Below are 13,395 nucleotides of genomic sequence, written 5' to 3'. Positions count from 1 at the left end.
GTTAGTTGTTTTGGTGAAAACATTTTCCCTCGGCAACACCGGGTACCTCTGCTAGTATATATATTGTAGCAAATTCGGGGGGCAGCCCGGGAACCGCCGCAGCCAGGACGCGAACCCGGGTCTCCCGCACCACGGGCGACAACGTCAACCAGTCGACTAAAGGGTTAGATCCATTAGCCAAGGTGTCTACTTATTCGTTACACTACCCCCCCTCCTTCGGTATAGAGCGTCCCCGGCCGGACCATCACAGCTTGACACCAATGCAGCGAATTCAAGGGGGCAGCCGGGGACCGTCGCCACAACCAGGACGCGAACCCGTGTCTCTCACTCCGCAAGCGACAACGTTAACCAGTCGAATAAGTGTCCGACCCGTTAACCAGTTCACTACCGTGTCTAATTATCCATGCACACTACACTATCCCCCTTTCGGGAAGCGCGTCCACGCGCATCCCACTTCTGACACCAATGTAGCGAATTCGGGGGCAGCCCGGCCGGACCGTCACAGCCGGTACGCGAACTCGTGTATTCCGCACTGCGGGCGACAACGTTAACCAGTCGACCAAAGGGTCCGACTTATCCATGCATGTTATACTACCCCTCTTCCTTAGCCCAGCGGTTAGCGATGTCTCCCGCGGTGCGGAAGGTACGGGTTCGCGTCCCGGCTGTGGCGGTTCCTGTGGTTGTCCTCCGATTTCGCTACATTGGTGTCAGAAGTGCGATGCGCGCGGATGCGCATGGATAATAAGTAGACACGTTAGCCCTTGGCTAACGGGTCGGACCATTTAGTCGACTGGTTAACGTTGTTGCCCGCGGTGCGGAATACACGAATTCACGTGACGGCCTGGCTGCCCCCCCCCCCGAATTCGCTACTATACATATATATATATATATATATATATATATATATATATATAAAGCCTCCAACCTGCAAAACCAAACATATGGGCATGATTTGCAGCCATCACTAAAACTCCCACGTTTTGCTTTTCAATTTTGACCTGGACCTGAAAATGCTATTATCTATTGCAAAACACTGACCATTTGAAGTATTTTGTTTTCCAAATTGCCCTCAATTCCCTCATCAACTCGTGCTGGACTGGGTGCGGCCGTGCGCGCTGCGGGTTTTCGAACATGGTTTCCGCGTTGCCACGTACATGAAACGCGTGTGCAGACATTCTGGGGTGTGACCTTCCTCGCTGCGTACTGTTCTGTTTCCCTTCTTTGCTGCGGTGGGAAAGCAAAACCAAACGGAGCGCATGGGATGTGGTTACGGTGCTCTTTGTGCGCTCGGCGTGTACAGTGACTGGGGTGGTTGCCGTACGTGATGAGTTTGAACAGTGAGTGTGGAAGGGGGGCCTCGGCTTATCAGATAGCGAAGGTTTGTTTTTTTTTGCGTGTGGGGAGCGGTACTGACACGTTTTACTGTGAGGCCTCGGAGTCAAACACGCGCATATTTATTTATATGAAAGGCATCACACAAAACAAAAGCGCACATCAACACCTCTCATTCACACACTGATGTGGATGATGTCAGTCGGCAGTACAGATGACGTCATCAGAAGATTTACCGAAACCATTTTTACACTGTAAACCCTACGAGAACGACTTATGAAAATACTGCATCGGGCGGGAGAGGTGATACCAGGGGGTGTTGAGCCTTGAACCCTGGCAGGATCGGCACCAGGCTCAAGGTGACACCGGGCGCCCTACCAGCCGAGCTGCACTAAGGAGCAGAGAAAAACTGCTGCAAAGAAAAACAGTTGTTGTTTTTCCCCCTCTCTCCGTTACCTGCTCAGAGAAACAGATTTGACCTCAAGCGGACCAGTGGGAGGTCCTCTACAGGATGTCTTGAGCGGACCGGTGGGAGGCCCTCTACAGGATGTCTTGAGCGGACCGGTGGGAGGCCCTCTACAGGATGTCTTGAGCGGACCGGTGGGAGGCCCTCTACAGGAAGTCTTGAGCGGACCGGTGGGAGGCCCTCTACAGGATGTCTTGAGCGGACCGGTGGGAGGTCCTCTACAGGATGTCTTGAGCGGACCGGTGGGAGATCCTCTACAGGATGTCTTGAGCGGACCGGTGGGAGGTCCTCTACAGGATGTCTTGAGCGGACCGGTGGGAGGCCCTCTACAGGATGTCTTGAGCGGACCGGTGGGAGATCCTCTACAGGATGTCTTGCGCAGACCGGTGGGAGATCCTCTACAGGATGTCTTGAGCAGACCGGTGGGAGGCCCTCTACAGGATGTCTTGAGCAGACCGGTGGGAGATCCTCTACAGGATGTCTTCTGCAGACCGGTGGGAGATCCTCTACAGGATGTCTTGAGCAGACCGGTGGGAGGCCCTCTACAGGATGTCTTGAGCAGACCGGTGGGAGGTCCTCTACAGGATGTCTTCAGCAGACCGGTGGGAGGTCCTCTACAGGATGTCTTGAGCAGACCGGTGGGAGGTCAGGATTTCAGCACTGCTGAAACTATTGCTGTGGACAGAGGAGACAACACAAGCCTGATCTTAGTGGCTCCCCGTGTCCTACAGAGTGTCGGTGATGAGCCGGAAACTGGGATCAAACTGAAATTTCAAAGGCTGGCCCGGACCTGCAGAAGTCCGTGGGACTGTGTGGGGGGACACTGTTGAATGAGGGGCACGTGGACGGTTTATTCAGTTTACCGAAGCCACCAAATCGTATTGTTACAGTGAATGAAAGACAAAGAATGGATTTTCCAAACGGTGACCGGTGTCTCTCCACCAGACGGTCATTTCAACCTGGACGAGGCAGTCCAGGTTGCTCTGGTCTGGGCTGGCGAAACAATATTTGTCTCATTCAGCCAGCTCAGTCAGTCCTCTTCATTACTGCATGTAGGCTTTGGTTTAGAGAATGAGAGAGGGAGAGAGAGAGAGAGAGAGAGAGAGGGAGAGAGAGACATACAGAGACAGCCATACAGAAAGAGACGGAGACATACAGAGAGAGAGATACAGAGGGAGACAGAGGGAAAGACATACAGCGAGCGGGAGAGACACAGCGAGAGAGAGCTACAGAGAGAGATACAGAGGGAGACAGAGGGAGAGACATACAGAGAGAGAGAGCTACAGACAGAGAGATACAGAGACAAGAGACATACAGAGGGGGACATAGAGAGAGACAGAGGGAGAGACATAAAGAGAGAGCGGGAGAGACAGAGCGAGAGAGAGCTACAGAGACAGACAGAGACATACAGAGAGAGACAGACATACAGAGAGGGAGAGAGAGCTACAGAGAGAGACAGAGACAAAGAGAGACAGACATACAGAGAGAGTGGGAGTGAGAGAGAGAGACAGAGAGGAGGGGAGTGATGGGAGGGGGCTTGGTAATGGGAATCCAGTGCAATAGTTCAGTGCCTATACTAAATGTGAAGTCGTGCCTCGACTATGAATCTATTCTATAATAAACTATTGTGACTGGCTGTCTGGTTCAATATGTCCTGAGTGTCTCTGATTCTGACTCCTCTTCCTCCCAGCTCCACACGGCACCAAGGAGGAGAGAGAGAGAGAGAAACAAAGAGAGAAAGGGACCAGCGTATAGAAGAGAGCCGAGAGGCAAAAACAGGGGAGATGGCTGAGAGACCAATGAGAGGCAAAAGGAAGAGTAAGAACAAGGAGAAAGAGTGAAGATAGCAGAGAACAGATAATGAGTGGACAGAGAGCACAACCTGTCTGTATCCACAAGTCTATCCCAGTCGCTCGCTCCACAGAGGTGTCTCAGAGGTTGTCGACTTCAAACGTGGTTTAGGGATGTATCACTCCTACATGGAGAGAGAGAGAGAGACAATGTTAATGAGCATTTTCCTTTTAGCTGTAGTAATATAAGTGGGTGTTATAGCTTCATGGTCGCCTGATTCTCTCAATGGAACTCCTCTCTTCCCCACTCCTCTTCAAGAGATTGGTATGTCACAGAATGAGTGTTATAATAAACAGACGTGGGTGTTGGGGGAAAAAACCATGAGAGTTACCTGCAATTACACTACAGCAAACAGATTCTGTGAAGCCTCTACCACTATTACTTTCTGCTGCGCCACAGTGGATCATCCGTTTCCATCTCTTCCTGTCCTCTGCATCTTCCTCTGTCACACCAGCCACCTGCATGTCCTCCCTCACCACATCCATAAACCTCCTCTTTGGCCTTCCTCTTCTCCTCTTCCCTGGCAGCTCCATATTCACCATCCTTCTCCCAATATACCCAGCATCTCTCCTCCACACATGTCCAAGCCATCTCAATCTTGCCTCTCTTGCTTTGTCTCTAAACCGTCCAGCCTGAGCTGTCCCTCTAATATACTCCTTCCTAATCCTGTCCTTCTTCATCACTCCCAATGAAAATCTTATCATCTTCAACTCTGCCACCTCCAGCTCCACCTGCTGTCTTTTCATCAGTGCCACTGTCTCCAAACCATACAACATAGCTGGTCTCACAACCATCTTGTAAACCTCCCCTTTAACTCTTGCTGGTACCCTTCTGTCACAAATCACTGCTGACACTCTTCTCCACCCACTCCACCCTGCCTGCTCTCTCTGCTTCACCTCTCTTCTGTGCTCCCCCATTAATTTGAACAGTTGACCCCCGGTAGATAAACTCATCCACCTCTGTCACCTCTACTCCTTGCATCCTCACGATTCCACTGTCCTCCTTCTCATTCATGCATATGTATTCCATCTTGCTCTTACTGATTTTCACTCCTCTTCTCTCCAGTGCATACCTCCACCTCTCCAGTGCATACCTCCACCTCTCCAGGCTCTCCTCAACCTGCACCCTACTCTCACTACAGATCACAATGTCATCTGCGAACATCATCGTCCACGGAGACTCCTACCTGATCTCGTCCGTCAACCTGTCCATCACCATTGCAAACAAGAAAGGGCTCAGATCCGATCCTTGATGTAATCCCACCTCCACCTTGAACCCATCTGTCATTCCAACCACACACCTCACCACTGTCACACTGCCCTCATACATATCCTGCACCACTCCTACATACTTCTCTGCAATTCCCGACTTCCTCATACAATACCACACCTCCTCTCTCGGCACCCTGTCGTAGGCTTTCTCTAACTCCACAAAGACACAATGTAACTCCTTCTGGCCTTCTCTATACTTCTCCATCAACATTCTCAAAGCACACATCACATCTGTGGTGCTCTTTCATGGCATGAAACCATACTGCTGCTCACTGATCATCACCTCTCCTCTTAACCTAGCTTCTATTACTCTTTCCCACATCTTGATGCTGTGGCTGATCAACTTTATACCTCTGTAGTTTCTACAGTTCTGCACATCGCCCTTGTTCTGGAAAATCGGTACCAGTATGCTTCTTCTCCACTCCTCAGGCATCCTCTCACTTTCCAAGATTGTGCTAAATAATCTAGTTAAAAACCCACTGCCATCTCTCCTAAACACCTCCATGCCTCCACAGGTATGTCATCAGGACCAACTGCCTTTCCACTCTTCATCCTCTTCATAGCTGCCCTCACTTCCTCCTTGCTAATCCACCACACTTCCTGATTCACTAGCCCCACATCATCCAACCTTCTATCTCTCATTTTCTTCATTCATCAGCCCCTCAAAGTACTCCTTCCACCTTCTCAGCACACTCTCCTCGTTTGTCAGCACATTTCCATCTCTAGCCGTCATCACCCTAATCTTCCCACACCCTTCCCAGCTCTGTCCCAGTGTCTAGCTAATCGTTACAAGTCCTTTTCTCCTTCCTTAGTGTCCAACCTCACATACAACTCACCATACACCTTTTCCTTTGCCACCTCTCTTCACTTTACATCACATCTCCTTGTACTCCTGTCCATTTTCTTAATCTGACTATCCCACTTCTTCTTTGCCAACCTCTTCCTCTGTATAATTTGCTGTACTTCATCATCCCACCACCAAGTCTCCTCGTCTTCTTTCCCCTATCCAAATGACACCAAGTACCTTCCTAGCTGTCTCCCTCACTAGTTCTGCAGTGCTTGCCGAGCCATCCGACAACTCTTCACTACCACCTAGTACCTGTCTTACCTCCTCCCTGAACTCCACACAACAGTCTTCCTTCTTCAACTTCCTCCATTTGATCCTTGGCTCTGCCTTCGCTCTCTTCCTCTTCTTGGTCTCCAAAGTCATCCTACAGACCACCTTCCGATGCTGCCTAGCTACACTCTCCCCTGTCGCCACCTTACAGTCTCCAATCCCTTTCAGATCATGTCCCCTACATAAAATATAGTCCACCTGTGTGCACTTTCCTCCACTCTTATACATCACCCTGTGTTCCTCCCTCTTCTTGAAATATGTATTCACCACGGCCATTTCCATCCTTTTTGCAAAATCCACCGCCACCTGTCCTTCCACATTCCTCTCCTTGACTCCATACCTTCCCATCACCTCCTCATCACCTCTGTTCCCTTCACCAACGTGCCTATTGGAGTCCGGTCCAATCACCACTCTCTCCTGCTTGGGTACCCTCTCCACCACATCACCCAACTCACTCCAGAATTCTTCTTTCTCTTCCATCTCACACCCGACTTGCAGGGCATATGTGCTGATAACATTCACCAACAACCTTCGATTTCCAGCTTCATACTCATCACTCTGTCCGACACCTCAAGCACACTCTTGACATACTCCATCCACGTGTCCTTCAGAATTACCCCTACCCCATTTCTCCTCCCATCCACGCCATGGTAGAAGAGTTTGAACCCACTTCTGATGCTCCTGGCCTTACTCTCCTTCCACCTGGTCTCTTGCACAGACAGTATATCTACCTTCCTTCTGTCCATCGTATCAGCCAGCTCTCTCCCTTTACCAGCCATAGTGCCAACATTCAAAGTTCCGACTCTCACTTCCACACTCCTACCCTTCTTCCTCTCCTGCTGCCTCTGGACATGCATCCCCCTTCTCCTTCTCCTTCGTCCAACAGTAGCATAGTTTCCACCGGCACCCTGCTGGCCAACAGTTCTGGTGGCGGTCGTTGTAACCCGGGCCTTGACCGATCCGGTATGGAAATCTGATTTATGATCCGCATATTTGATTTGGCAAATATTTTACGACGGATGTCCTTCCTGATGCAACCCTCCCCATTTATCCAGGCTTGGGACCGGCACTAAGAATGCACTGGCTTGTGCATCCTCAGTGGCTGGGTTGGCGCCTGGTAGACTGGTATAAGACTGGTAGATAATATACTTATTTATTTTATCTTTTTAATAATCATCTGAATTCAGCAAGTTGAACTAAGTGGTTAGCAATTATACTTCAACCCCCAATAAACATTTAGTCAGAACATGCTGCAGCTAAGCATCATCATTATTATTATCACTGTTATTATTGTAATTTTTATTATCATTATTATTATTGTTGTTATTGTTATTATCATTAGTATCTTAATGGTAAATTAGAAATTGGACTGGGCAATTTTTTTGCACCACGTTACTTTAAACACACACAGACACACACACTCACAAACACACAAACAAAATATAAAGACTCGTTAACAGTTGGCTTGAGTGACACAGGGAGAAAAGGGAAAGGTCAGAAAAGCACTGGAAAAAGAAGAAAGATAAAATAAGAAAGATACAAGGTTCCAAAAGCACGAGGGAGGGAGTTATAGAGCAATACACACAATGGACGATCATTAATCTCATTAAGGGACGACTTTGATATTAAATGCTCCACACAGGACAATTCTTCCTTCCTCCGCCAATCTGATTACCAAGCGTTGTTTCTGACAGTGACACAGAGGGGGGAGAGAGAGCAAGAGAGAGAGGGAGGGAGGGAAGAAAGGGAGAGGGAGAGATGGAGAGAGGGAGGGAGAGTGAGAGAGGGGGAGGGAGAGAGATGGAGGGAGGGAGAGAGGGGGGAGAGAGCAAGAGAGAGAGCGAACCACTGAACGTTGTAAGATCTAATTGATTTTAAGGGCAAAGCAATTAAACTTATGAACACTTTTCCTCATTACTGTCTGCCGGCGTGCCACAGCGTGCACAGTCTTCTCCAAATGAGAGGAAGCATTAGAGACGTGTCTCTTTAGCTCCTTCCTCCATGGCAACCGAGGTGAGGAGCGGCGTTGCGGCGACGTACGACAGGCCCTCGTTGTCAGGACAGGATGTGTAATTAGAGGTAATAATCACGGCCAGTCCTGCTGACGACAGTGAGTAGGTGGCTGCGTGTACCGTTTCCCACGTCAACCAGGGAGTCTCTGTTGTCTCTTGCAGCATATTGGACATTATCATATCCCAGGTACATCACTGTAGCAGCTAGCTAGATGATGCAGTGACAAGCGTGTCCTTGAAAGGATGAGTGGATTAGGGTCTGATGAGGGTGGTTAGACAGGACACATGTCTGGAGCAGCAGACAGTTTTATCTTGGATTGACTGAAGAATAAATTTAGATTGATTTGGCCTGCGTGATTTGGAGTCACAAATAAGCTGTGCCCATCTTTTTTGTCCAGGTTGTGAAGGTTGATCTGAAGATAAGTCAACGAGAATAACGAGGCTCCCCTTTTAACGCTAGAACAGCAGTGAAAGGAACAGCTCCTTCCTATCTCCAGGCCATGGTCAAGCCCTACGCCCCCACCCGACCACTTCGCTCTGCGGCCTCGGGACGCCTGGTTGCCCCGTCGCTCAGAGGCCCCTGCTGCCCATCGACCCGGTCCCGGCTCTTTTCTGTCCTGGCCCCACAGTGGTGGGATGAACTCCCCACTGATGTCAGGACAGCGGAGTCGCTGCCCATCTTTGGGCGCAGGTTGAAAACTCACCTCTTTAAGAACTACTACCCTGTTACTTGTTCTTAGCACTTATTGTATTCACTCATTAAAAAAAATCGCTTTCTTGCACTTTTACTTTAGCACTGGTTTTGCTCTTAGGTGCTTGTTTAGATGCACTTATGACCTCTGATGACTAGTAGTTCTCCTGATTTCCTATGTTAAATGCACTTATTGTAAGTCGCTTTGGATTAAAGCGTCGGCTAAATGACTGCAATGTAATGTAATATCTCAGTTGGGTATTTATCTTGACAGAATATAGAGTTTAAAAACCGGCGGTCATTTTCACCGCTCATGGTCGTTTTAGGTAGGCGTGAATCCTGGACAGGTGCATCATGGTTTGATAGCAGCCTGCGTTGGTACTGTGCTATTTTATGTTCGTGCTCAGGCAGAACACAATATCCAGTAACCAGCAGGAAAGTATGACTTGTGGGTCTGAGGAGAACACCGGCAGAGAACAACTTAAGTCACACTGACACAAGTGTCAGTGGTTTATGTGTTTGCTGCTTGTTAAGGGGCCTCTGGAGGTTATTCAGAGTGCACGGACGCACAGCGAGGAGAGAAAATCACATAGCGAAGCATGTGATGAGTATCTGGGCTGCAGTCCGATGCACCTTCTGATAAAGTGAAAACAGTCAGAATTTAAGATAGGAGTGTTTGCATATAGGCAAGACGGTGCATGTGAACGTGGTCCAGGTACCTGATTATACCTCTGCCGAGGCTGGTACTGTTGTACTGTGATAGGAAAGGAGTCCTTCCAGTAATAAACAATACAAACATCTGCTGCTGCAAAAAAAAACAAAGACATCCACAACCTCCAATATGCAACTGCACACATGTGAAGGTAGGTTTAGAAACACAAAGTCAGCTTGATATGCACCGAAAACTCATAAAGGTGTAAACCCAAAGATCCATGAAGGTCTGTCTATATGGTTGTGTGCAGTGTTTGGTGGTCTGGGCTTTGCAGCCGTTTCAAAATGTAAACTCATCAAGTCAGTGACCATGAAACTACCATGTGATCTTCACAGCAATAAATAAATAATACATATAACATACCCACATGAATAAATGAAAAAGAAAAAAAAACATCAGAAATGAATTTCTTTACTGTTTTTATACTTTGTCCTGTTGTACTGTGAAATGCTGAAGAAAAGAGGTTTGAGTGGACCAATACAGCCCAGGCCTAAACCCATCTAACCTTGTGCTGTGTTCAAAAGCTGTTTCTGTCCCGTGTGTTCACGGGTCAATTTTGAACCCTCAGTCCGAAACACTCAAAAACAATGACTATCATCCAATATTGTTTTTACTACATCATAACTAACTTATTATGCTTTCATAACCATAGAACCCTGTTGTCATTTTATTTTATGGCCCCAAGACACATTACACCACATATTTTTAAGTTAAAAACGGGATTAAATTCACTTATTATATTCCCTATAGCAGTGGTTCTCAACCTTTTTGGGGTCCTGGACCCCCTGCGTATTTTTGATCTACCCTGAGGACCCCTCCACCTGATCTTGGGGGAGGGGGGTTGCAATTTGATAGAAACAGTAGAAACTGCATTTTAAATTGCATTATAGCATTTATTCACTCTTTGGGGCAAAAATAAGAGCTTTCAGTTGTAACTTAGATATAGTTAACAAAACAGAATTCTTATGCAGTAACTTTCAGATATATGTAACAAAACAGAATATGTATTCAGTAACTTTCAGATATATGTAACAACAGAATTGTTATGCAGTAACTTTTAACAATGCAAACGGGAGCGAGATCTCTTATTAAAATACAATAAATTACACTTGTGAAACAGATGTAATTAGAGAAAAAAGTCCTGTTACCCTTTATAGTTTAGGTAGATAAAGGTCTCAGTCACATTTGAGTAAAATAATCCTATTTCTATAAATGTCATAGGATCTTTTTTTAAAGATATTTTATTTTCACTGACCCCTTGCAATTACACCACGGACCACTAGGGGTCCGCGGACCCCCAGTTGAGAAACACTGCCCTATAGTGAAGACAGTGGATAATTATGTTAGCTGACTACGATAGACTGATATTAGAATACAATTTCTAAATAAAAAGTTTTTAGAACTTTATATTATTAACCATAGCAACGTCTGTAGTGTTACGGGTCAAAATTGACCCATATAGATTTATGTTAGAAAAAGGTAAAAAAACAAGCTTTTTTTTCATAAAACACAACTTTATTTGATTCAAAATGGCAGATTAAAATTAAACACAAACATAAACAAGGGTGTTTCTGTGTATCCAGTGTGTGTGTGTGTGTGTGTTTTCACATGCACGAATCACAGTATGCAATTGTTTGAGTGTGCTCCCTGCAGATCTATTTTTTACAAGTGTGGCAAGTCGTGCTGGTTTTTCTGTCCTTGTTGGAAAGGCAGGACTGGCACCTCTTTCTCTTGCTGCCACTGGCGTCCTCTGGCTCAGTCCTGGTGGAGGTTGCTGATGTGGTTTCAGCCTGCAGCTCTCTCACCAAGTTCGCAGAGCCAGGATTTTGGGGAACTGACTGACGTTGTTCAGTGTGGGGATTCACCACAGCTCTCCCCGGCTCCTGAAGAAAGAGCCTCCTCTTGTTGAACTTGCCGTTGTTCCACCCAGGATTTATTTCAGTCCACACCACGAATGCATTGTAGGCTGAGACATCAAGAATGTTATAAAACACAGCCGATGGCCACCTGGCATCTTCCTTTGGCAAGTGTACATGCCAGTGACCTTGGCGAGGTTGCCGACTCCGCCTTTGTTCCTGTTGTAGTCCAGGATAATGTTTGGCTTTTTGTCCTCTCTACTGCTCACAGCAGCATTCTTGTGGAGAGTGGACATCATGACGACATTTTCCCTTTTCTTTGGACAGCATGACACCGTTGTGGTGGTCTCCGTAAATGCAAACTTCAAGGAGAGAGGGGCTCTCTTTGTGTCTAGCAGTGCAGAAGGAAGCTCAGGTTTATTCTTCCTGACTGTTCCTACCATGGTCAGTTTTTTCTCCGGCAGTTCTTGGCCGAGGACATAAGATGTGAAGAAGTTATCACAGGTGATGTTCTCCCCTCGAAGCCCCTGTGTCATGTCCAGCACCACCCGCATGCCTTGATTTTTCTCTGCCACTCCACTTGCAGATTTTCCGGTATATACTTGCAAGTTCCATGCATAGCTGGTCCTGGCATCGCACACTGCCCAGACTTTAATCCCGTATTTCCCAGGTTCGCTTGGGATATACTGCCTGAAGGGACAGCGGCCTCTGAACGGGACTAGTCGCTCATCTACTGTGACCTCTGGTCCTGGATTGTAGACGCATGGCAAGCGTTCCACCCACTTGTCCCAAGCCTCACTAATGGGAGCAAGTTTGTCACGAGCACGGCGAGCAACTCTGGCCAATGACTCTTGACAAGACATGGAAGGTCTGAAGTGACACGGTCGCACAAAAAATACTCCGGCCTGTCTCAGCATCCCATAGGCTGGCAGTAGCTTCATTATTGGATCTGTAAGGCAAGGCAATACAAGGCAGGTTTATTTGTATGCCACATTTCAAAAACAAAGGCAAAAGAAACGCATTATAAAAGGACATTTTAGTTCATAAGAGAATAAAATTACAATGCAGAATACACACCTGTACATGCCAGCAAGAAGCAACAGCCCGAAGTAAGCATCCAGATGGGTTTTGTCTATTTCCTTCCAACTGTTGCCAAACACTCTTCTCCCTTCCAGGTTCGTCATCTCAATCAATATATTCTGGATAGACTGTGGTAAGAACAGCTCAAATGCTGTCTTTATATCTTGGACATGTGGCACTGCAAATCTAGTGGGCCCAGGGGTCATTCTGATGATGTTCTGAGCTTGTGCTCGGCCTTTGGTTTCATAAGGGATCTTGGACCATGCCATCTTGCCATTCCTTGACATGAAGACCTCCTGTTGTTCTCCCTCATCCAGGCCTACTTCCTCATCAGACGTGCCTTCATCATGTTCAGGCACATGCTCTACATCATCTTCATCCTCACACACATCTTCTTCAATTTCAGCCTGATCTCTCTCCCCCAAAGCCTGATCTCCCTCCTCAAACATGTGATCAAGAGCCTCGCGGGCAGTGAAAAATCTTTTGCTCATTGTGAAATCGACAGATACTGCTGAATGAAACTCAAATAAACGTGGCAGAGATATTTATAGATGTTTATGCGAGACAATCTGTGCAATGTTGTTTGTGCCACGCCCCCCACATGACCAAAGCCTACACTGTACTGCAAGAAAATAATTGTTCCCGTGGAGGAAGGGGGGGGTGTTCAGGTTCAAGTTGAATTTCAGTGTCAGTGTCCATATTCTGTGAGAAAGGCTGAGTTCCCGTGGGGGGAGGGGTGCCAGAGGGATTGGGAGTACACGTGCATACTGCGAGAAAATAATTGTTTCCGTGGAGGGTGGGGGTGGGGTGTCTAAAGTCGAAGACGAATCTTGATTGAGCGAAATTTGACCCGGAGTTACCCACAACATTTCAATGCACTCCTGGGTCTTCCCAGACCCGAACACCAAATGATACACTTTTTTTTTTAGAGAGACCTTCAGAATTGGCTAAAATGGTCAAAATCCGTTTTGTAGTGTTTATATAGCTGTTGTGGAGGATATCATGAA

The 13,395-nt window shown here is 47.3% G+C and overlaps 1 pseudogene; it reads right to left on the bottom strand.

Annotated features, from left to right (window-relative positions):
• Positions 1-11,107: 11,107 nt before the first annotated feature.
• On the bottom strand, positions 11,108-12,879 carry LOC130130192 (piggyBac transposable element-derived protein 4-like; annotated as a pseudogene).
• Between the last annotated feature and the right edge of the window lie 516 nt (positions 12,880-13,395).

The sequence above is a fragment of the Lampris incognitus genome, chromosome 2 (genome assembly GCF_029633865.1).
Source record: "Lampris incognitus isolate fLamInc1 chromosome 2, fLamInc1.hap2, whole genome shotgun sequence".
Classification (NCBI taxonomy): Eukaryota; Metazoa; Chordata; class Actinopteri; order Lampriformes; family Lampridae; genus Lampris; species Lampris incognitus.
This window is presented reverse-complemented; position numbering and strand designations above follow the sequence as displayed.